At 38.4% G+C, this 26,394-nt stretch overlaps 1 long non-coding RNA gene across 3 annotated transcripts in view; it reads left to right on the forward strand.

Annotated features, from left to right (window-relative positions):
- Positions 1-26,394, forward strand: part of LOC137334779 (uncharacterized) — a 69,977-nt gene that overhangs the window by 1,016 nt on the left and 42,567 nt on the right. Inside the window, exons 2-5 of one of the 3 annotated variants that reach the window (XR_010966239.1) lie at positions 1,759-1,825; positions 6,165-6,226; positions 9,266-9,338; positions 14,225-14,325. This is a non-coding gene — a long non-coding RNA (uncharacterized lncRNA). The remainder of the gene's footprint in view (positions 1-1,758; positions 1,826-6,164; positions 6,227-9,265; positions 9,339-14,224; positions 14,326-26,394) is intronic. The other 2 variants (XR_010966240.1, XR_010966241.1) reach the window with 2 other exon arrangements.

Raw genomic sequence — 26,394 nt, forward strand, 5'->3', positions numbered from 1 at the left:
TCATGGCAGCTGTTTTTCTTCCAGCACAGCAGTTGCTGTCTCGCCCAAATGCTTATCAGCCTTTGACTCCATGCCAAGATAGTTGTAAGGGTCGAACAGTCTTAACTTGGTTGAGCAGCTGGTTAAGAGCAGGGACATGAGAACAAAATTATTCAATTACGTGTGGATTTACTTTTCTATATTGATTCTCAAAGCTAAGTAACGATGATTTGATGTCCTTTGATATATAATCTTGGAAGACTTTCCTTTTCCAAATTGTGTTTTTTTTTTAAATAACACATTATCTCTTGCCAGTGCTGAGGATAAAGCTGTAGAAGGTAAAAGGTTAATTAGCAAGGCTGCACTAAGAACGGTGTGTGTTTTAAACAGTGGGGAAATCAGTCTCGTGCTGCATGTCTTAATTCATTACCTGGCTCAAAAGAGTGTGTGTGTTTGGGGGAAGGGGGCTGCAAGGAAGCAGAGAGTGCGCTGGCGCAGTGCGGTCCAGCTCAGCCAAAGGATCGGTGGTGTCAGTCGCTGCACAATTCATGGCCGTGTGATGAAAGTAGCTAGCTCTCACACACGGGGCGGGAGGGGGGTGGGTGAGGGGGGGAGCATGCCTCTATTTCATCATCAGCTCAGGCCTCTCGGTACTGCTCTGTCCTCCTTGATAGACAGTTGCAGTCACTCGTGAGAGGGCGACTGAGCTATGCTTATGCTGCTTCTGTTCCTGTTGCAAGGGCCTCCCCCTCAGACAGCCTTTGCCAGACCAGAAGATTTCTCCACACGGCAAACTGGATTTTTGTTTTTTGTTTCTCTATTGTGACTGGTTGGCAGAAGATGAGGCTCACATTTTTTGTTTGAATTATTTTTTTTCTTTCCTTTTTGGCTTTCTCTGAAGTAATGTGATGGTTAGTGCAGCTGTAGTTTTTTTTTAAAATGAATAAATTTTTCCTGATTTGAGTACTGAATTTTTCTCAGTGTGCCTACCTAATCCTGCATGGGTTAGGGTGGTGCTTGCTTCAAAATACGAACGTACTCTGCCACTCAAAAAAAAAACCAGCTCGGTCTTGTGATTGTACTGCGCATCTGCGTGTGAAAGGACGGCGTTAGATGTGGATGTGCCGAGGGCTGTGTGGAAGTAGCTGCACTACTGGGTCCTCATTTTTTTCATATACTGATTGGGAGGGAACAGGGTGTGCAGCGGAGCGCTGTCTGGGACAGGTGCCAACTCCAGACAAAAGACATAAAATAGGCTGTGAAAGAAAATGTTCAGATCAGTACGAAAAGGATTATTGATGATATTGTGGAATGAAAGTAATAAATAATTTGAGTTAAGCCACGTTAGTTTCACTTTCAATTTAGAAGTAAGAAGAAAAAAAACAAGGGAGAGTTGATTTTAAAAAAATACTTTCTTCTCACTGCAGGCATTTGGGTTGTGAAGGGGGGTCGCTTCTGCCCGTTGAATAATTCATAGGCTTGGTTGTGAGGCTGGACCAGCAATGTTATTAGCATGCATCAGACATGCTGTTTGTCTGTTTGCTAACATTCTTCATTCAAAGACTTGTTAACTACCAGACGAGTTTAACACACTGGTTTTCAGCTACCCTTCGGCCTCCCATTGTCACCAGCGTTGGCAACCGAAGGGGGGGCACGGATGGCAAGGAAAGCCTGCAGATGAAAACTGGAAGTGGTTGCTAGGTAGGGACCGCCTTCCATTACTCAGGCCTGTGAGTACTTGTAAAAATGGAGCTGACTGTTTTCTTGTCTGCTTTACAGGACGGCAAGATACAAGGTGAATGCTTTTACATGTCTACCCTTGCCGACTTCTCACACTTTTTTTGGGGTAAGAGTCTCTCTCTCTCTCTCTCTCTCTGCCTCTCTCGTCCATTAGCTATTTGAATGACGTTCTGTAATGATGGACTGTATTTTCAGCTACTCAGACCACTATGAGTGCTTATAGTCAACAAGCAAAATGAAGTTTTAATTTGTAAACCGTGTCTATAAAAATCGCTGCTGTCTCACTTTCTGAAGATGGCAGCGACTGTCTTAATTTCCATTTTTCTCTGTGTTTGGTTTCATTTGGTTTCCTGCTTTTTCCCCAAAATTTTCCAAGTACAGTTGACTTTCTATTTTTTTCCTTTTTTTGCTTTATGAAAAAATGTGTTTAATGCTGTGAAGTTTCAGTTTGTTGATGAGCGAGGGTTTGTTTCCTGACTCTTTTATTTCAGAGCGCACATGTTCTCGGACCGGTGCCAGTCTTTCTTCCTGGGTTATAATGCAGTGTCTGTTGGTTACCACCCTTTACTGGCGCAGGGATATGGGGCAGCTTGAAAGGGCAGAGAAAATAAGAGATACAGTTTGTTTTTTGGGTTTGCTTTGGAGATTGTTTTCAACTTCTGCTAAACAATATGGACTAAAATGTTTTTCTTTGGTACTGAGTGAGTATTAAATACCAGGGGTTAAAGGGAGAGGGAGATTAAGGTTCTTTATTTCCCTAAAAGTATTTTTCAGTAAGTGTTGTTTCTACGAATTGATCATCGCCATATGCCTGTAACCCTTAGTAGATTGCTGCCTATCCTTCTCCATTTGACCTTTTCTTGCAATTTTTTTTGTGGTTTTGTTTAGGTGGTAAAGTTGGTCTATTTCTGTGCTTTGTTTGTATGGATTGTATTGAATGAGCTTTTAGAGAATGCCTGGTGTTGTGTCGTCCAGTTTTGGCGCGTACACTGTATAAAGGAATTCTGCCGTTTGCAATTTTTTTGGAATTGGGGGAATCTGCAAGCAACTTATTAACTTTTTATTTCGTCATTTTCTTTCTGCTTTTCTGCTGTTGAATGTATTTGGAAAACACCAACTTTCATGAATGGTTATCTTGAAGAAAAGCATAAAATTACTGGAATATGCCAGAGTAGTAAAACAACCTTGTGTTTGTTTGAAACATTCGAATTTTTTCCTCTTTTCATTAACCCTGTACTAGTCGAATCTCCTGATGGTAAAGCTTGCGGTACGGTTTCTGTATCTGCTGTTCCAAGGTGTTGTTTATATTTAACTTTTTTCCTGTTGGATAATGTTTTTAAATTTAAAAAAAAAAATATGTATTTAAATACAGTCAAATTTCCTCAGTAACTCATGTTTGTTTTAGAACGAGTCATACTGAATTTTAAAAAAATTATCTCAATTCACAAAAGGATGATTGAGATCATCTGAGACACGTTGTCAGTTTAACCCATCCCATAGTGTATGCCAGTTAGCTAATTACATAATATTTAATTTAAATCTTTAATGTGTTAAAATCTGGTGGTGGCGATTCTTTTTTACAAAGCAAAAATAAAGATCGAAACCTTCTGAGTTGGAGCTGCATTGAGTTGGTCGGATCAGCCGTGCCTTGCGGCTGGTTTCGCTCCCTAGTATTGGCTTCCCCGCAGTCATCCATTTTTTCTATGTATTGGGGCAGTTCTTACAGTGGTGCGTGGCCCTGTTTACGGGTCTTTCCAATCGACTTTATAAGGCTCAAGGATTGTTTCTGTGCTTTATTCCAATTGAGGATCTGAATGCTTCCAGTCAGAATAAAAACTATTCTCAGTTAAGTGATTATTCCTGCATGGGGTTTGATCCTGAATATTCAGCATTTAAGAAAGAGAGAACAAAACGTAGGTGTTGGTGCGTATTTAACCTTTGCCATGGGTCTGTTCTCTAAACAGATGTTGTCTTTCTCAGATGTCAGTATTCTGTAGACTGCAACAGTAATCATGGCAGCTCCCACATTATAAATATGCCTTTTACACCAAGATCTCTTCTACTGAGTGAAAGATAGTACAACCAGACAAGTAAAATAATTTTTAAAAAATTATTTGCTGTTGATATTTTAAGTGACTATGTAAAAGGTTAGTGTTTGTGTGTTTCTTTTAATGTTGAATGTAATTGCATCTATGTCAGCTAGTCTCAAAGAATGTTCTGTGTGCGTGTATGTCTGTCTGTGTGTGTGTGTGTGTGTGTGTTTGTAAGTCTGCCCGTCTGTCTCTCTGTGCCTATCGTACTTGTTTTATTTTACATTCATTTATTTAATTACACTACATTAAACCATTGCATATTTTCATTTAAAAATGACTTTGAATGCTGATGTCAGATTTACTAAGAACACATATTCATTACTGCTAATAGAAAACTCCTGATGGTCAGCAAATTAAACTAATCCACTCAAAATAGACTGTTATCACACAAATATGTGACACTCCACAAAAAGCCATGTTATGCTGGTTCAGGAAACTCATATATGTTAAAGTATTTTATTTCCCAAATATATTTTGTCTAATTTTATCATTTTTAGCAAATAATTATTTAGTTAAGTGCACAGTCATTGACATTATCTAATTCAAATATAAAATGTTGATTTCTTTAGCAGTCTCTTTCCCTGTCCGTTTAAATGCTGCATTTATATCACTGCATTCTGCTTGTTCTAAAATCTCAGGTTTCCAATTTCGCATGATCTAATTTACTATTTTTTAATTATCTTTTTCTCCCAATTGTTTTCTGTGGATCTGCACTGACTTGCATTTATTCAAAATGCAAGTTGGTGTTAAAACTGCACACTGGGCATGAGCTGTTAGCGCTATATTTTAGAAATGAAGAGACTGATCCGACAAACCAGAATGCGGAGACGTCTCACAGTGAAACCTATGCCGCACGTATCAGATAATTAGTTTCAAACAGCAATGGCCTGCTGTCACAGGCCGTCAGTGATCGTACCAAACCAAACCTTTGACTCGAAAAAGAAAAGAAACAACAAAATTATTTGTATTTCTAGGAAGAGTTGTTACAGGATTAACGTGAGTTGATTTCTTTTTTCCACAAAACAAGTTGTTCGAGCCTAGTGAGCGTCATTGAGACACTTCATTCTTAACAGGAGGAATAAGAATACCATGGTTCTTGTTGCTAAGCTATTCCAGTACAGTCAGATCTCCCATTTTGGTCTATTGTCTTAAACTGGAATGGGAGGCAGAGAAAATATATCGCATTAGCACGCAAGGTATCTTTCCATGGCAATATAACTTCAGAGATGTTTTCCTCATCCCATAAATGGATAGCACCACCCTATTAATGTGGGAGAAAAGTAAAATTCTAAAAGAAGAGAATGACGTATTGAAAGTCGGAGCTGACAAGATTTGAGTAGAAATGTCAGTTTCCATATAAAATAAATGTAACTAAAACACTTCAATTTCCCATTTTATAGCGTGTAAATAACAGTTGTGTTGAAATACAGAACTCACCTTGTTCAACTGGTGGAGATCAATAATGATGGTTTGCTGTGTTATGGACTAATTTACAAAGAAAGAAGCAGACTATTTGCAGGAGACTCTGTTTGGCGGAGGGGTTGCAGTTGGGAAGTTTGGCTTTAAGATTTCAATTTTAATTACTACAGTGATGGTGAGGGGGAAGGTTGAATAATTTTCAATTGATGCCAGCTTTCATTTTGTAAAATTAAGAAATGCAGTATTTCAGTGAAGAGAGGAGTTAAACAAACCTTTGCTAAATTGATGTTGCATTCAGCAAAAGTTGAAACAAAATGGAAATGAGGTATTGTAATTAATTCAATAACCCTTTAAAGGTAGATGCTAAACTGAACTCAAACTAAAAAAAATAACTCTTTAAACATTTTCTCGTATTTTTTCAATTCAAATATTTAATATCAGTCATGATTCTGATCCTTGGCCGAGGATCAACGATTGACAATTTGACAGGCTGGACCGTCCCGCCTTTCCAACCAAGAAGGATTGTGTTGAAGCACAAGCTCAAAGACAGGATAGGGAAAAGAAGACACAAACTGTGCAATCTGTCAAACACGTGATATACAAGCCAGTTAAAGAGCCGCATTATTACTGAAATTTGGGATTGAATGCGCCACAAAGATGTCATTTGTTTTTTGGGTGGGTTGTGAGGGAGCAGGGGCGAGTGGCTGATTTGCTTTTTAAAAGATACAAATCATAGTTAGATGCCCAAACACTCGAAAGAGGGGCTGATATGTAAGACAAATGCTTGTATTTTCTTTGCCAGTGCCTGCTATATAATTGCTGCTATACTTGTTCAACAGTAACTAATTTTTGTATGTTCAATTGAAAATCTGTACGAAGGAAATTAAATCAGACATTCTGAAAGCCTATTTGCTCCCAATTTTATTAATCCAGAATGCCTTAAATTGAACCGTGAGCCATAAAGCCAACATTTGAATCTAGAATCAGGATACACGGTAAGAATGTGAGGGAAAAAGTAAGTTTTGTTTCTGGGATATTTGGAAACTTTTGTTAAAGTGAGCTGGAAATGTAATCTTTTATACAAATAACTTTTTTGTTTATGTATGTATATAGTTCCTGGAATATACTGATTATTGTAACGTGTTTTGTCAAAAACCTTTTAAAATGTGCTATTTCAAATAAAGTCAGTCATTGACATAGAGGCTGAAATTTACAACTAATTATAATTTTCTGGATTTGCCTTAAGCAGTGGACTTAAAAGAACAAGTCATGTGTGAGTAGATGGATATATATAGAAAAAGAAAGAATTTGCATTTACATAGCACCTTATCACAAAGTGCTGCACATCCAATGAATTTAATTTCTGGTACAGTCACTTTTGTTATTTAGGTAAATGCAGCAGCCAGTTTGCACACAGTAAGGTCTCACAAACAGCAAATTGGATGAGTTACTACTTAATATGTTTTTAGTGATGTTGGTTGAGGGAAGAATGTTGTCCAGGACAGCAGCAGAACTCCCTGCTGTTCTTTGAATCGTGGCATGGATCTTTTAACGTCCATCTGAACGGACAGACCTCAGTTTAACGTCTCATGCGAAAGACAGCACTTTTGGCAATGTAGCACTCCCTGTTGACTGCTTGAGCTGTCAGCCTAGATTATGTGCTCAAGTCTTAGAGTAGGGCTTGAACCCACAAACTACTGACTCAGAGTTGATATGCTACCAACTGAGCCAAGCTGACATAAATATGAAGAAAAAGAGAGTATTTTTAAATATAACATTTTGACTACATAGCTACATTATTTCTCTCTCTCATCTATTTATATATATATATGTATCCTGTTAATTCACAGTTGCTGAGTTCAAATTGTCAAATTCAAATCATGCTAACAAAAAGTTTCCTATGCCATTTTAATCAGTTGGTTAATCAAATTACTGGATAATTTGACATTTTTGCATAAAAACAACTTTACAAGGATATAAGAGAACAGTTCTTGTTGTCTTCCTTACTGTTTTCAAGGCAAATTCAGTATTAGTTAAAAGAAGTCACTATGGGGTAGATTTTAACTTTCACCACCGGGCAGAAAAAAGGCGGTAGTTGATTGGCCGCCTGTTATGCACACTACCGGATTTTCCTTTCCATTGACTTCAATGAAAAGGAAAATCAGGCGGTGTATATAACAGGTGGCCAATCAACTACTGGCCGCCGATGAAAGTTAAAATCTACCCCTATGTTTCTGAAGTATTTAAGAGGCACTGTTTTTACCATGGAGAGGCTGAAACATCCGCATGCAATATTTACCAAGACATCATATTGAAGAAGTGTGATAATATCTTTGCAAAATAGTGACAGTGTTTTGGTACATGTTGCTGGAAGATGTCACAGATTATTTGCCAACCATTTTCCAATAAAGATAATGCACCTTACATTACTTGAGGCAAATAAGGAGGGCTAGAGTATTAAAAAATATATTTTTTAGAGGGGAAACTGGAATTGATTGGTGGTTAAAATCAATCTTTATTTTTCAGACCAAAATGTAATTATTTTGGTTCTTTGAAAATAATTTTTTAAAAAATCAACAAAAAGTTATAGATTAAAAGTTCCCAAAGGGAAATTTCAAGGGTTTTCCTTTGGAAGCTGTTAATTGTATTTACAGCTTTTGAAAATCTACACGGTAGCCATTAGCTAGTTTTAGCACCCATTTTGCAATGTGTCTCTCAGCTAATGTTGGACGCATGTACTGAAACCTTGCTAAGTGGATGCTAATTCAGTGAAAGGCGCAACTTAAACTCAATGTGTAAACATCATGGGGTTGAAATTCCGCAAAAGTTCTGTTGATCTTCCACCATAACTTCTGTGGAAACCCCAGAAAAGCAGTTTGTTCTCCAGGATTTCCACTGATCTCAAATTGAAGTTATGGCAGGAGATTGGGAGAAGCCCTGCAGAAATTCCAGGTTTATAACTTTGTCATTTTAAAACCACATATGACTGCATTTTCAGTCAATTATATATAGAGATTTCTTCTCAGTAATTTGTTTGTTCCTGTTAGATGCAGCAGACAATAGTAATTTACATTTTTCCAAGTTTGGAATTCAGATTCTAATAAAGCTTTAACCTTTTGGTTAATTCAGTGTACAATTTAAATAATACTGTGGGAGTAATTTTAATCTGACGTGCCTGGTGGAAAACTGACAGGATCGGATCAGCTGTCTGTTTTACATCCCGTCAGATTTTGCTTTCCATTGAAGTCACTAAGAAGTAAAATTGGGTGGGGTGTAAACTGTGTGGCTGATCTGATCCTGTAAGTTTCCCATCGGTCGGTTTAGGTTAAAATTACCCCGTGTGTCTGTTTTTATTCCTTTTAACCCGTCACTTTGACCTAGCTTTCAGTCTTCCTTCCTGGCATGGCATACATTTTCCTTGCACCTATTTGTGAAGTGCCTTGGGATGTTTCTTTATACTAAAGGCACTGAATAAATGCAAGTTATTGCTGGTGCTCAATCAACACTTTTAGAAATGGCATTTTTACTTTGGTGCTGCAACAAGTGGCTATGCCATTTTGCTGAATGGGGTTTTTAAAGGAAACCACTGAGATTTTACTATTTGAACTGACAGTAAATAAATCCATATAAATGAAGCACTTTTAAAAACGAAATGTATGTATTTCTATTAATGGAACATTACTTTTTAAATGTTCATCTTCGTATTTTTGCCCAAAATTATTGTTTTCTGCTTATTGCACAAATAGCATTCAGTGTTTTGCAACATCTCTACATCATTTTATATTTAAATAAAATAATTTTGCAGTCCTTAGATTAAGATTAAGATTCCTAAGATTTAGGAATTTCTCTACAGATATGAAAAACTAAATGACATTTTTTTAAAAGAGTAATTTCAGATATTCTGATAAATTGCATGAGTGTTTTTTATATAAATAAAATAGAAGAAAACACATTTTGCAAGATCTTACAGAATATTTTTCAGTTTGCTATTGTAGTTTTAACTCTTCTGGCCTCCTTCTGCATCCTCACCCTAGAAAAATACAGAAGGAATAAAGATACCTGAGAGGGAAATACAAAGCTTAATGCAACCTCGGGAGAATTTGGATGGTGAGTTTACTAATGCTAACTGCACCCAAGATTGGTTCATAGTCTTGTATTACATTGGGTATAGTGTATTTATATAATAGACCATTTATATTATAAAGTGCAAGTATACTCTAATGCACAATGCTATACCTTGTACACTATACTATAAACGTTGTATATGGAGCTCTATCATTGAATATTGAAGTGTGACTTGTATTAACACAATACAGTGCATTTAGATTATAGTATATGGTGTATTTATTGTATTTACATAGTGTACTTATAGAGTGCAGAATATATTTATAATTACACAGTTTCATTTGAATAGCTGTACACATACTAAAAATAGACTTTAAACTGCATATTTTTAGTATTTTACATTTTTTTCTCCTGTTCTTCTGAAGATGTTAATTCTTACTGTTCCATGAGCTTTGGCTGTCCTTCTGTTCCCAACCATAACAGATACAGATTACCACTTCAGCCTTGTTCTTTAGGTTTTGTAATTGGAGCTCGTATTGTCCCTCACTGTTGCTAGTTTTGTGGTGCAGCTTCATTTCTTGTGACATGAAGCAAGATTATAGGATGCTAGGCCATGGTTACTATGACGGTGACAGTCCAGAGGTCAGAATGTTGCACTGAATAATAATATGTGATTTACAATTATAACATTACATTATACGTTAATGGTTGGGAGTGTGCAGACAACCTCAAGTAGAAACCTCCCTAGTGACATTTTGACACCTTACGGTTTAACCAGGATTCTTCAATTGTGTTACTAGGCTCTGTATGCCTAGCCATTTGTTGTTTCCCAGATTTAGGTCACCTATTATGTATTGCGATTTTAACATAAGATGGGTGGGTCTGCTTACTGTTTTGTTTCTGGGTGTTGTGGCTGAGTGCCATGCTGTTTTAGAGTTAATCCGGGCCTACTATCATCGGTGCGAACCTCATCTGTGAGATCTAGATTTCCCTCCCTCAGTATCATGAATTAACACCTGAGTTTGCCTAAAATTCCCAGCATTTCTCTTGGTTTCTCTCGCTATAGGCGTATAGTTTTAAGAGGAGGCTTTCACTATTGCTTTGGATATTGGAATAGCACCAAAAGCAAAATAAACACTTGCAAATCCCATAACCCGAGGAGACATAAAGAAAGAGCTAGGTACAGAAAAAGGGAAACTAAGGGAATGAGAGGAAAGAAGAATATATTGATATCATTTGGCTGTTCCCATATGAGGGGTGCAGCTTGCCATTTTTAGCCATGTTTATACTTTTTCCATAAGGCAATACCTCAGGTTTGAAAACGTCACACCCAGGATTTGTCCAGCATAGACACCCCTGGTTAAACAGTTAGTGCATGGCCTCGAAACTGTTCTTTTCAGGAACTAGCAGTCAGATCAATGTTTAAGTGTCTTTTTGGCACCAACCGTAAAATTTTTATTTCAATTATTACTGTCTGAATGTAAAATAAATTTCTTGCATTTTTTCACATCTGCTGTTCAAAAATAAAAGCTGTTATGAGCATTCCTTTTGTCCTACTGTGGCGGGTCAGGCCAGCCTCTTTGAAGTACACCATAATCACATGACAGGATGGAGGGCAGTACAGAGCTGTTGATGGAATGACTTGAAGGCCATCTATTGATTCCTGCAAGAATATAGTTTAAAATCATTGCCAAGACAGCCAGTGTCCTTTATGTTTTATATTGTAGCTCATTGAGTTACTCACCAGATAGCACATATTACATTAAATTCAGTGCAAGGAAACTGATCAACTATGTTTAATTAAGTTGGGAAGAATAATGATATCTACTTTCTAGAGGACATTGGAAAATAAAAATTGATGTAGTTAACTTCCTAAGGACCAGCAGATTACCTTGGACCACTGGGTAACATCTTTGCTCTCCATTCACACTATCCAATAGTCATAATGGACATAGTGTTGATTTTTACAAGAGCAAAAGAACCTTACCACTTCTATGAAAACCCTGACAGTGTTAATGGAGGTGAAGAATACTATGTTAGCAGCACATTGTTGAATGTACATTTGGTGGGAGGGGGCAGGAGAAGCACAGGAGTGGTCTGCTATGTACAGCTTTGCTCCCTGTCCTTAATACTTTAACTATTTGGTTGGCTAATAGCAGAGCAAACATACAACAAGACATCCATAACCTAGGATTCTTGCAAGAAAATGGATTCATACATTCGACAATCGTGCTCAGCATATCTCAAATCAACTTCTGTTCACTAAGGAAAATTGAGCTCCCATTTAGGTAGATAATTTTGTTGTTTTTTTTCAATTAGCTGAAATATTTGTTTGATATCACTTCTGTGATTATAGAGTTTGTGTTTGATAGGTCTGCAAAATTTTCATGGTGGGGGAGGGAGAGAGTGGCCACAGACAGTCGGGAAAGGTGGGTTTTGTCTTATTGTTATAGCTTTGGTCTTCAAAAAGGAGCATCTTCTGGAAACGACTTTTGCTTCTAGAAGTGCTGCATCTTTGCTTTGCTGCTTCACTCCAGCTTTATCACAGCTCTAGTTTATTGTGTTCTGTGACTGCAGCAGGTAATTTCACTGCCATGTGATCATCATTTCACACCTGAGTAAAGCTGTTATGTAAAATCGCACGTGAAATAGCACTTTGAACAGCAGCAACAAGTGGTGAAGCAGAGTTTGTAAAAAAATATGCTTCAGGCTGTGTGGGACGTTGTGGTCTGATTGAACAAATGAAACAGAACGACAATTAAAAAGATGCTAACAGGCTTGAAATTGAGGATGAGCACAAAATAGTAAAAATTTTGAATGAAAATTTCCTCCAAGTGTTCAGCAGACATGAGCAACATGCCCTCCTCAAAGATATCCCAAGTAAGATCAATGGACAGAACTTTCAATTTTTGCAGGGGCATATAAATGGCAGTAGTGAATTGTCCGCCTGTTACATATTCCGCCCGATTTTCCTTTCCATTGATGTCAACAGAAAGGTAAATTGGGTGGGGTGTAAATTGAGCGACTGATCCACTACCACCCATTTTATGCCCCTGCTGAAGTTGAAGGTTTTGCCCAATTACTTCATTGTATATGAGACAGAAGTCCTAGATAGGGGTTCAAAACAAATAAATCCCCAGGCTGGATGGTATTTATCAGAATGCTGAGAGAGACTAGAAAGGAGAACTGTGAGGCACTGACAATCATTAGAGGGAGGCAATGGATACTGGAAGGGAGGTATTGATAAATTGGAAACAAGCTAATGTGGTGCCCATATTCTAAGGGTTAAAACAGACAGATGCAATTACAGCCCTATTAATCTTACTTCTTTTTCATGTAAAATAATGGAATCAATTATTAGGAGTAAACTTGAGAATTATCTGTACAGCAATAACCTAGTTAGCGGAGGTGACCGTAGAATCAGAAGAGGAAGGTCTTGCCGGACCAACCTTCTCAACAACTTTGAGGAAGTGACAACCCAAATGGACTGCGGGAAGTCCCATAACATGGTGTACCTTGTCTTCCAAAAGGCTTTTGATAAAGCTTCTCACGAAAGGCTATTAATTAAACTCAAAGCTGTGGGGATTTAGGGTAAACCCTGGGAATGGATAAGAAACTGGCTGAAGTGAAGGAAACAGCAAATACTCATTAGAGGACTTATGTCAAAGTGGAGGGAAGTACAGTGTGGTATATCCCAGGTCTCAGTATTGGGACCACTACAGTTTCTAATTTGAATAACTGACCTGGATTCAGAAAATAATATTAATTGGTCAAATTTGCAGATGATACCAAACTAGGAGGGGCAGTGGCAGCTCAGAAACTACAAAATGAGTTTAACAAGATCTGAAAGTGGGCAGAACAATGGCAGATGAAATTTAATGCAGATACGCGTTAAGTGCTACAGATAGGAAGAAAAAATATACGATACATGTACTTCCTAATTAAGTACCGGATAAGAAGGCATACGGGATACTTTCCTTTATTAGCCGATGCATAAAATATAAGAGCAGGGAGGTTATGCTAGAACTGTATAAAACACTAGTTAGGCCATAGCTAGAGTACTGTGTGCAGTTCTGGTCACCACATTACAGGAAGGATGTAATTGCAATAGAGAGGGTACAGAGGAGATTTACGAGGATGATGCCAGGATAATTTTAGCAATGAGGAAAGATTGGATAGGCTGGAGTTGTTTTCTTTGGAACAGAGAAGGCTGAGGGGAGATTTAATTGAGGTGTATAAAATTATGAGGGGCCTAGATAGAGTGGATAGAAAGGCCCTAGTTCCCTTAGCAGAGAGATCAATAACCAGGGAGACATAGATTTAAAGTAATTGGTAGAAGGAGTAGAGGGGAGTGGAGGAGAAATGTTTTCACCCAGAGGATAGTGGGGGTCTGGAACTCACTGCCTGAAAGGATGGTAGAGGCAGAAACCCTCATCACATTTAAAAAGTACTGAAGTGCCTTAACCTACAAGGTTGTATAGCTGGAAAGTGGGATTAGGCTGGATAGCTCTTTTTCGGTCGGCACAGACACAATGGGCCGAATGGCCTCCTTCTGTGCCGTAAATTTCTATGATAATGGTGTTGAAATAGCTGAATATGAAGCTAAAAGAGACTTAGGAGTCTTGGAGTCGACACTAAATATGTCCAAGCAATGGAGAGTAGTAATCAGCAAAACCAATAGGATGTTGTATTCTACTGTTCTGGCTTTGTAGTTCAAGTCAGAGGAGATAATGATCAAACGTTTTGGTGCTCTATTCAAATCACACCTTGAATACTGCATCCAGTTGTGGTCACCAAGAAACAAGAAAGAAATTCAACTGTGTGGCTTTCACCAAATGAACAGACTGCTACTGTTTACCTTTTTTTGCGATGTCTTCTATAGGCCAGTATATTGGTGAGATTTCAAAACTTTCTTTGTTTTTTTTAAGGTCAAAGAAAAATGAGTATTCAAAGTCCACAAGATTTCAAGGATTAGAAGATGGTTAAAAGATGAGTCCGGACACTTGCTGAAGGACAGATGCCACCCCAGGTAATGAGCTATACTTGTCATCTAGATGCACTATATCTTAATGAAACCTTATGTAGGGGTGCACACTGCCAAAGAATTTTACCATAGACCTCTCCGTGGCTTTGAACAGAAACTAAAGTGATCAAATTTACTGATGAATATTTTCAATATTTTATGTCAACAACATGAAAACTTGAATTCAGTCTATTGAAATGGTCAAATAAACGTTTCTCAAATTTTTAAAAATGAAAGAAGGTGTAGACCGGTTTAAATTGTCTGGTGTTTGATGTTCATTGCTAAATGTTAAAGGCAGTTCATTGCTGCTCCTTGTGCATCAAGATTATAATTCCCTTTCCTCCCTACTCCTTTGATTTAAATACTTTGCTCCCAGTCGCCAGACTGATGAAAAATGTAGAGATCGTGTGAGTGCGATCAATTTCTGCTCAACTAACTCTGGGGTTGTGGCAATTCAAATAAATGATTAATGTCAAGAAATGTCTAATGATTGGTCAGTCGACTTGCCGTCAAGATAGCCAGAGTGACTAGAGTACACACATTCGTGACCTGGATGTTCAGACCCTGTTCTACTCAACGAGTTCAGTGATATTATTGTGACAACAAAGCATGGACTGATCTGTATTTTTGGCCTTTATTTTATCAGCAGGGAATTTTCAATATTGTTTGGGCTGAAAAAATCTGTTCTGAAATCAGTTGCTAGCTTGCACCATAGTTTTGTTCAATGGTTTGTTGCACAGAGATTCCATAATGTAGGTTACAAGGCTCACCACAGTCCGTCGTACCTGGAAATGCCACAGCAGGTCAGTCTGCTTAAAAAAAATTAATAATATAATTTAGAAATTGGAAAATGTTATGGAAGGAATATTATCTTTGGATATTGTGAGACCAACAAAAATAAATTCGCAACAAATGTATTTTCACTATTACCTCTGAGTGCATACTGAGAATAAAGCCATTATTGGGGTATTAAATTTTTAGAAAATCTTTTCAATTTGAGGAACCTGACCTGCTCTCTCATGTTAGAGGATTCACTGGCCTGTATTAAGATAGCAGCACTGTGATTTTATCAGAAGGTCCTAGCTCTTTATAAAAAATAATAATATATGTATATTTAGGATCCCTATGGTTTAATGACCCTGAACATTCAGTTCATTTAATCATTGATAGGACAAGTGATTTGTTATCAAGTAAATCTGCTCAGAACGCAGTGCTTTTGCTGACTCCAGGACTTTTTAAGCAAAATTACGGTACTGAGGCAGGAAACTGCTACATGTGGTAAGTACAGAAATTTGTGGGATTTGTCAGAGCATGTTACCTTGAGCCATATTATTTGCTGTAATCGTTGTGGCTATCCCGGTAATCAAGTCACCTGTCACAGTTTCACAAAATCTGAGTAGTTCGTCCCTTTGAGGTGCTAGCTAGGATCCCAGATCAATTGGAGGGGCTGACACAAGTCAACAGTCAAATCAAGGGGTTTGAGATCCCTACATTGTGAGGGCAAGACTCCAGTCATGCATAAACATCATCTGAATCTCTCAATTAGATTACAGCCTTTAAATAACTTTTCTGTCTATTGTTTACAAAATAAACTGGATTTTTAAAAAAAGTCATTAAGTTTGTCAATGCTACTGTTTCTGGGTGTGCCTTGAACATGTGAGGTAAGGAAGCTGTGGATATGAATCATGTTAGTAATCACCAACCTTTCAGTCAACCAAGGTGTCAGCTTTAGCTCATTGGTAGCACCCTTGCCTCTGAGTCACAAAAGTTAAGAGTTTATAGCCCCACTCCAGGACTTCAGCACATAATCTCAGCTGACACTCTAGTGCACTACTGAGGGAATGCTGAACTGTTGGAAGTACTGTATTTTGGATGAGATGTTAAACCAAGATCACCTCTGCCCTCTCAGGTGGATGTAAAAGATTGCATTTGAATGAAGAAGATTCAAAGAAGAGCAGTTCATCGGGTGTCCTGGTCGACATTTATCCCTCAACCAACATCACTGAGACAGTTTAATTTGTTATTTATCTCATGGCTGGTTGTGGGACCTTGCTGCATGCAGATTGGTTGCCACATTTTTCCTACATTACAATAGTGACTACACTTCAAAAGTACTTAATTGGCTGTGAAGCACTATGGGGCATCCTGAGGTTGTGAAAGGTGCTATATAAATGCAAGTCCTTTCTTTCTTTTCTTTCATTTTGTTCAGATAGAGAGAAACTATTTCAGCTGCTTGGGGAATCTAGGACCAGGGGACGTAGCCTAAAAATTAGAGCCGGGACATTCAGGAGTGAAATTAGGAAACACTTCTACACACAAAGGGTGGTAGAAGTTTGGAACTCTCTTCTCCAAACGGCAGTTTATGCTAACTCAATTGTTAATTTTAAATCTGAAATTGACAGATTTTTGTTAACCAAAGGTATTAAGGATTTAGAGCTAAGGCGGCTACATGGAGTTAGGCCACAGATCAGCCATGATCTCATTGAATAGCAGAATAGGCTCAAGTAGCGAAATGGCCTACTCCTGTTCCTATGTTCCTATCAGTGGATAAAAATACCTGGTTTATCATTAGTGATGTTGAAGAAAAAGTCATTTCGAGAGACATTTTTTTTCCCCTGATGGGTCAGTTAATAAATGCACTGTCTGTGTGGCACTGAATTATACAGATTTGCTGATCCTTGCATGGTGGCAGAAAGGCTGCTACAATTGGCCTCAGTTCTCCAGGGCTAACAAGAGAAAAATCAGCCCGAATTCCTGTTCCCAATTGTTGTGTAGTCACTTCAGCTGAGGACTATAATACCCCGACAATTGAATAGCCAGTCAATACTCATTGTCTAGTTCACACCAGTAGAATAAGCAGTTTAGATGGATAGTGGAGGGTGACTGATAGCTATATAACTGTATCCTAGAATGAGTCCACTCCTTCAAAAAAAGGGGGGACAAAATAGAAAGAAAAAAACTTTTTAAATACGAGATACCAAGGAGACCGAACAGCTGTGTGCTGCTTTCATCATGAAAAAATCACTTCTAAGAAGTGCAGTTTTAAATTTTCTGCCACAGCCATGAAATGCATGACCACCTTGTAGTGTTCTATAAATGACAAAATAAGGATTTTCAAATATTTTCTTTTACCATCGCTGCCTCTTTAACAAATGTTTCTGGTGATTTTTGAATTGCTGAATTTTTCCTTTTGTTTTTGCCCTTTTGAAAGTTACCATACTGACATGAGAGCTGAGCAGGGCATAGTGTGATGGTCACAGAAAGGTGTGAAAGGTGTCTGCGAGTTTCACAACAGCAGGTATACAGGGAGTTAATCTGTGGTTAATTAACAGGAAATCATATGACCATTATACATAATGTAGAGGGCAATGGATACCTACGATGGATTACAGGGCAGTAATTAAATGAGGGGATTCAGATAATGTCATAAACCGCTCAAATCAGATTATAATTGGTAACGGAACCTTGAGATCACAGTCTTAAACATACATAATATAAATACTGTTCACTTTATAAAATGTATTTAATTCTTATCTCTCCAGTTTTTATTGTACATGTCTAAGGATCAAGGATTTATCAGTGAGGGTAATATAATCCGTGGGGCTGATACATGATGACATTTACATTATAAGGATCAATGATTGTGATCTTAATACTGTGAATCTATCTGGAAATAAGTTGCAGTTGAGTGCCATCATCGTACTATACATGTTAGCAGTAGTTGCTATTAGAGTTCAGATATTGCAGGCATTTTATTACCAATACCTCACCAGCAAAATGGAATTCTGAGGTCTTAGTTGGTTGTTGAAAAAGCCATTAAACGAAAGATGATGATTTTTGTGTATTATAGATTTGTTCCTTGAGCTATAGAGGGGGAAAATCAACCAGGGTTCCTGATCCTGATAGCTAGCCATGATTTCTCCGGAAAGGTGAGGTCAGAGTCAGGCTTAGCTGTGATGACCCCTATGGTTTACTACACTTGCATTCCTCCAAGTCTGGCGTCTTGCACATCCCCAATTTCCTTTGCCCCTCTATTGGTGGCTGTGCCTTCAGCTGCCGAGGCCCTAAGCTCTGGAATTCCCTCCCTAAACATCTCTGCCTCTCTACCCCTCTATCCTCCTTTAAGACGCTCCTTTGACCAAGTTTTTGGTCACCTGTCCTAATATCTCCTTATGTGGCTCGTGTCAAATTTTGTCTTCTGTGCTTCTCTGAAATGCCTAGGGACGTTTTACTACATTAAAGGCTCTATATAAGTGCAAGTTGTTGTTGTCTTCACACAGGAAAAAATGTTTCTGAAACCAATTTTTCACTTACTTACAGATTGTAATGACATATATCACATTAGAACTTGCCATGATTTCATCTACATGGGGTGACACATGGCTCTTTCCCTGCCTAAACTAAGTTTGCCATACTGCCATATAAGGTATAGAATGATACCACGTAGATGAATACAACTCATAATATAGATCAAATAGCAAAGGATTTATATCAAATCCTGCTTTGTGGCCTTGAATCTATTAACATCTGTCCTGAACAGAGGAAGTTAGCAGTGTAATAAGTGACATGACTTCTCAAAACAAAATGATTTCATTCAAGTCAACTTCTATTTTAGGTTAGACACCTTAAATAAAATTGTTTATTTAAAAAGAAATATATCAACTATTTAACTTTATGAAATCAAAACGCTTAAATGATCTACTGCCACCATCTTTAAGGGAAGTTATCACCAGATGACTTCCCCTCCTCCTTTTGCACGTTTTCATTCCACTATCGCACTTTTTTATGAAAACAAAGCAAAACACTCATTTAGTATCTCCCTTATGCCTTCATCCTCCATCAGATTTTCTTTTTCATATCTAATTAGCTCTAACCTTTTGTTTTGTATTATTAGATCAGAAAGGTCCAGAATGTGAAACTGACTTGTATTTGCTCTTTCATTCTCACCAGTTTAAATTAGTTGAAACTAGAGTCTCAAAGGGTTTTTTGCTGAGGTGTTTTGGTTGTTGCCTCACATGGCATAGTTGCTCCCCAGCTGAGAAAACAGACACTCAGGTCTCTATCAATGCCAATCTGTAACTGGTCTCCAAGAGCAGCCTGGGGAAATTCACCCTGGATGTTTCACTCTCCTCCTCCTGCCCCGTGCCTTGCCCCCAAACGGCACCTTCCAATGATAGCACAACTGCAACTGAATTAGCCATGTGAAGACCCAAGGATGTTTACACTCTGTGGCACCAGTTTTAGACAACATGTTGTATAACATTATAAGATAAGTATTTCTGCTGAAAGACTTCATGTGTAATCTGTGGAACTGCAGGAGTGTTTTTGACTCTAGTTTTGCTAACCCCACTATGATCTGTTCACTTAAAAGCTAGGCCAAAAAAAGAAAAACTGGGGGGAAAAGCAGTTAATATGTTATTTCAGGGTGGAAGCTGAGCAGAATTATTAACTGAAAATAATCCATGATGCTTCCCAATTCACAGAATGGTCTTTAAAATGCTGCAGTGAAACTGATTTGTAATATTTCAATACATCGGGTGCAATCCTTCATTGTTTAGGGGCTGTCTTTGCATTTTTTCACTTTTATAACTTATTTTCATTTTATTATTCTTTCATTTTGTTAATTGTGACATTTTTCAGCATCAGTGCCAGTTTATTAATTTCAGAAAGAGGTCTGTCTGACATCGCATGCCCCAATATAAGGGAAAAATAGGTCAGTGAAGTGATTGTCTGTTTAAAATCATTGGAACTGGAGTCCAAAATACAGAGATACTGCTGACATACAGAAATAACAAGGACAAAAATAGTAACACATCACACTTCATTTTTTCTTGTTAAGCAAATGAAATGAGAATAGGTTGTTGATGTCAATAATAAGAGGGGTAGAAAGAAACTACATTGGCTCTAAAATCGACCTTTAATTGTTCAAGCCAGACTAAAAATTCTTAGACAAACTGGTGCTGCAGTGAAAGAAGTGGGACAGGAGAACAATTTTGTGAGTTTAAATATTTGCTATAGTAAAAGATAATTGTTTGGGAGTGAAAATCAAAATCAAAACAATCAAATGGAGAATTAAATTTGAGCCCAAATTCAATTTTTCCAGGTTCACTGCTCTTCCTGTTTTTGTCCGGTTTCTGCCATAATGGCTATGCTGATGTTCGGGTCTGGGACCTTTCATGTGTGCAGGTGCCAATGCTGCTCGGAGGTCATTGTAATATATTATAGTGAGGATAACAGCGTAGGAATGGCCAAAACTTGTGACTTGAGCCCCTAATGCACCAAGGGTAACTTAGAATGAATGAAAAGAAGAGCACCTGTTGCCAGCATCAGCTGATACTGGTAGAAGTGCATTACTTTGGAGCCCGAAGCCTGGGGAAGTTTTGAAAAGTGAAAGCTTGAGCTACGGTAGGGATTTTGGAGTGTTTTTTTAGTTGCAACTGGACAGAGCTGACCTTGCCTCTGATAGCCTAAGAGCCTATGAGACCATCGGGATATTCCCACCCACCTATATTAAAAGATTCTAATTAACAGTTCTGGGGTTCTCTTGTTTTCTATTTTAATGGAGAAGGAGCAGCAGTACAGGAGGGAGGAAAGGAGACTAAAACACCATTTGGGGAGGATGCACCTTACAAGATATTATTTCCCCCCCCCCCACCAAAAGACTTTACCAGCCACGCACATCTGATGAAGATCTCAGTGAAGAGCTCTGTGTGAGGAGTGTGTGCTTCACCAGAGAGGCTGAAGGATAGATATGCCAGCTTCTGCTTGAAGACCTGCAGCCAAGATCATCTACTCACAGGTCTGCCTGTGGCTTCAAAAGTTACCACCACATAATTTCTATTCCACTGGCTAATTTCAAACAGCCGCAGGAATCCTGTATAATATCATCCAGGGTGCTGTCTCCGTTTATCACCATTGTCATTACTCCACTTGCTCTTCTTCAAATAAATTCTAATTTCTTCAATGCATTACACATCCCTGAACTTTTTATTTATTGCAATATAGGAATGCCATGGTGATTGTCTAGGTGTTCACTCAGTAACCTGCTGCCTGCACTGTCCCACCGATCTCGCCACCTTCTATGGCTAGAGCAGAGTGTCTCCCCAGCAGCTCCATGGCCTACTTCTCATAGGAGGTTAGCTCTCTAATGTCCAGTATTTCCCCTTCGGTCCCCTGCCTTTCACAGGCATTGTGAGCAAGTTTCTCCCATAATGATATTGAGGAAATTCAGTGAAGGCTAACACTTGTGGACTGTCACCCTGGAGGTATCACACAATAGCTGTAATAGATCTGCTAGTATCACCCTGTTAAAATGAAAGAAGGCTTTTTAAGATTCTGAATGCAAATAATTCCTGTTAGGGGAGTTGGTGATGCATATTATACAATACAGGGTTAGAACCTCTGAACCACAATGCACAGTGAAGGTTGACTTGTACAACTATTCATTTTAGTTGGTGCCTATGGTATCCAGGAAGGAAAAGGGATGGTGGCTGGTGTGTTACTTTGCCTGCTGTCACCATTGAACTTTTTCTGGCACTGATCTGCAGTTCTGGGGGTGCCATTGCCACCTCTTTCCACAAAGCATCCAAACCACTTTATCAGATTTTCAATTTTTCTTTCCTTTGCTGCATTTCATCCAGGAGTGTCTGAAGGTCGGCTTCATTAAAATTTTGGGCTCCTCTTCTCTGCCTCCTTCCAATGCACTGTTCTTTTCGACCTACTCTTTCACTTGAAGACATTCTTTAAAAGTGCCACTTAATCTCACATGAACCATCTATTACAGCTACCTCGCAATCAAAGTCTTGCAAAAGATTCATTACTTACCTGCTGCTGTAATCTTCAGCCATTCCTGGCTATTTAAAGGCTACATCTGAAAGTTCCACCCCCATCCCCTCCCAGCATAGTCCTCCTGTGTCACACGGGAATTGTGCTCAACCAACACCAATGGGGTTGTAAATGAATTGAGGCCATGTTCTACAGCGAAGTCCGGGGCAAATGGCCACATGGAATTTTGGGACCTTTTTGTTTATTTGTAAAAGATTTATTTATTTCATATAACTTACATATGTATAATAAATATTGATACAAATATGTAATGCTATAATGTGAGTTGATTTTTAGGATGAGTTTGAATCATATTCTTATCAAGGTAGGGTATATTCTGAGGGATGGAACATTTTTCACTTAAATTACAGCACTTCAGATTGTGGTAATACATGCCTATGCTTGTTTTCCAACCTACCTGTAATAGTTCTGTGACCTCTGTGTAGAATGAAAGGATGACTAAGAGTTCAGTGTTGTCTGGCATTCTCCACATCCAGTGAGCCTCTCTTTACTCTGTTCAAATCCCAGCCTCAGAAAATTAGCTTTAATTCACCAATATGACTTTTCCATATCGCACAACAGCCTTCCTTAAGGCCCCTGACTTTCAATTTAATTTATGTCTAATGATGGGCAGTTTTGAGCTATAGGCCCACATACACAACCAACTAAGTTTTGATTACCCTAAGCTTTCTTCATTTTGGACTTTCACAGAGAGACAAGTCAGTCTGGGGTGGATCTAAACTCAGGCATGAGAGGTGAAGGGAAAGTATTCAAACTCAGTGTTCTGAAGCATTCTTGCTATATGAAAATTTCTCCCCTTATTCCTTGCTTAAATACTGCATATGCATACTAGATATTGTTTAGGTTTATAAATAAGTGGTAACAAAGGTTTAGGTTTAAAATCAGGTATACCAATACACAGTGTAAGTTACACCTTTGCTTTGCACCGTGTTTAAAGCCAACATTAATTATGGACATGCATCGCATTGTGCCTGATTGCTGCAAGTAGATTTCACTGTGATGGAATTACAGTGAATAACCTGCAACTTAGTTGGCAGTCTAGACTTTGTCTTTGTTAACTTGTTTGTACAAATACACATCAGTTTTTCTATTGTAACATTTAGTTTCTTCAAATAGCAAATCAGTGGTCCATTGAACTCTGCTTAGTATTTTTTTAAAACTGACATTCTCTAGATTGTGTGTTTCTCAAAATTGTCACAATGCTGAATGGAGGTTCAGCATTTCCTCAATGAGAGGAGAAAAAAATTGCAGGAAACTCAATGCAAGTCATTTTTCATGCACCTATTGATGGCTGGTCCAACTCAACATGGCAGATATGATGCACTAGTGTAGATTTACAACATGTTGCTCAGGCAGAAACCACCCTGATTTACATTTCTATTGTAAGTTGAAAATTTACTCCACTGTGTTTATGCCTGTGAAAATTTTACTTATTGGAAGATGTGGAAACATCATACTAATTTGGAAATACATCTTTCTTTTGAGAAAGCCTTGAATTTATATAATGCCTTTCACATCCCAAAGCACTTCACGGGCATTGAAATACTTTTGAAATGTAGTCACTGTTGTTTTGTAGGTAAACACAACAAATAATTTACACAGAGCAGGGTCCCAAAAACAGCAGTGTAATGAATGACACATTTTCTGTTTGGTGGTGTTGGTTGAGGGATGAGTGCTGATGATGAAATCAGGATAACTCCCTGCTCTTCTTTGAAAAAGTGCCATGTGATTTTTCACTTCCACCAGGTCAGGCAGATGATGCCTCAATTTAACATCTCATCCTAAAGACTACACCTCTGATAATGCAGCAGTCTCTCATAGCTGTACTGCAATGATTATGTGCTCAAGTCCTGGAGTGGAGCTTGAATCCACAATCACAGAAGGTTGAATATTGTTGCAAGATTAATTTTTGTAGGTCTCAATATTGAATTTTTTTGAAAGTTTGCTGTCAAAGGCCTTTGGAAAATTAGCATTTGTAGGTTATTCCTTCAATGCGGTTGGCTGTGTAGAGTTAGTTAAATATTGAGCACTCGAGTGGAGCAGTGAACCCACAAATTAGTGTGGGAGTGCTGCATTCCAACTTGTCCTGATCTGCAAATTGTATTTCATGGAGACTTCAGTTACAGTAACTTCAGACTGTGGTAATGCATGCCTGTGCTTGTTTTATACCCTATCTGTAATGCTCTATAGTGCTCGTTTATTCAACATCACACACATTAGCCTGGGCGATGATTAAGACCCTTTCAGGGAGAGAGTTATTTGGACAACAGCAATTACCCAACAATGTTATGATATTGGTTCACTAGACAAGTAGGATTGGACCTCTGTGTAGAATGAAGGCATGATGAAAAGTCCAGTGCTGTCTGCCATTTTGCACATACAGTTCCCACTTGCCTTTCTTCATCATTTGCTATTCACTTCTAAATGAGAGTAATTTCGAGCGTTATTGGAGTTTCAGTTATGCAAGTACACAGTGATATGAAAAAGCCTGTTCGTTATGCTGCTTATTTAGAAGAGTACACACTACCAATAGCAGCTCGTGTGGAGAGTGGATGTCAATAGTTACTTTAAGAACTACTAGAACAATGATGTGGACAACTGGAAGTAGACATGTAACTTGATGATCCAGCTCTGAAAGTGGTTTCAGCAACTGATGAAATCGTTTACAATTTGGCAAAGCCAGTTCCTGAAAGTTTGTACCTAATATTAACTCTTCATTTGGTGTAATGTAAGCAAGTATTTGAAAGACAAGTTTTGTAGGTTGAAGCCCCACCCTCATACGCTCCAGCCTGTGTCGTACAATTCTCCTTCTCCAGTCAGAGGTTCCTTGCTGTGGAGGGTCCACCTGCAATGCCTGTTGTTTCTATGGTACATATTTGATGGTCTCTTTAGTGTTATATACAAGGTAAAGCCAACAGGTTTTTATGACTTTGACAGACCTTTTAACTTGAAAGACCTTAGCTGTAACACCATGATCCTTTCATACTTGAAACATAAGTATTGTTAACATGACTGTCTAAATTTAGATGGATCTTGACTCAGGTACAGATTAGAGCCCATGCTGGGTGCTGAAAAGACTGATTTTATGTAGCCAAGTATCTTTTCTCTGCCTTTGTTAAGGTTTGGAGATACGTGATGATTTGCTGGTTGATCCCACTGGTTCTAGTGGTTTGGCTAAATAACCTGGTGGTTATATTGAGCCAGCACATGGTGTTCTCTGCCAACTCTTTAGTTATCTGTACCAATTGACTGGAACCTGTTCCATTGGATCCCAGAGATTGGTTCAGTCCACTAATAGTTGACTGTTGAGGTCAAATGTTTAGTTCATATGAAATCAGTTTATGATGAAAACTGCCTCCAATCCAAAGAAGGCATCTTAATCAATACGCTTAATTACTATATCCATTTCTATGTGGGGGACTAAGTGGTGCACTTAGCACATGTCCTTTCACCTCCTGGACCTCAGTTCACCAACCCAGACTGATGAGTTGAAATGCATCTTATGAGGAATAAATTTGACGCATTCTCAACTCAGTTCCTAGAAGCATGGCACACAAACAATAATAAAAAAAAATGAACATGTTTTGTCAAAAATTGTCAAACCTACTCAGAGAGGACGCAAGGATGGCTGGTGTGGGAAGTGAGGATAATTCGTACTCAGGCAGTAGAGTGTACTCTTCTAAGGGTGGTGGTACAGCATATTGATGGGCTAGAATAAAATATTTATGTATGGCTTCTGTCAGCATTTACATGTGACCTCTGAACTGAGGTTGCAGTTCCTTTTATTTGCACTAAGAAAGCTGTTTGGACTGGAGATTTATCAGATATAAACAGGTGGCCACTCATACCAGTGACTGTTTACACAGGTCTCACTCTCAGTGTGTAAATATAGCCACAGAAAAACAACTGTGGTGGATAGTGTTACAAAGGTACTTAAATTGTACACCATGTTCTTAAACTAACATGATATCACTTTCACACACCTTTGTTAATTGACTTCTAATAGTAACAGCCATGTTCAATGTGGTTACCACCGGTGATTGCTGCTGCCACTGTGATTCTGTTCTTTACAGGTGTGACTAATCGTCAACCTACGGCACAAAGTCAAAAGAGATGAGCTAATGCGACCAGGCTGAACTGGCCTGTTTTCAGCTCAATGAACTCTGTGCAATACTGGACTATGCCTCATCTGTTCCACTCAATTGTTGCACCACATCCGACATGTTATAT

Source organism: Heptranchias perlo, chromosome 18 (genome assembly GCF_035084215.1).
Source record: "Heptranchias perlo isolate sHepPer1 chromosome 18, sHepPer1.hap1, whole genome shotgun sequence".
Taxonomy (NCBI): Eukaryota; Metazoa; Chordata; class Chondrichthyes; order Hexanchiformes; family Hexanchidae; genus Heptranchias; species Heptranchias perlo.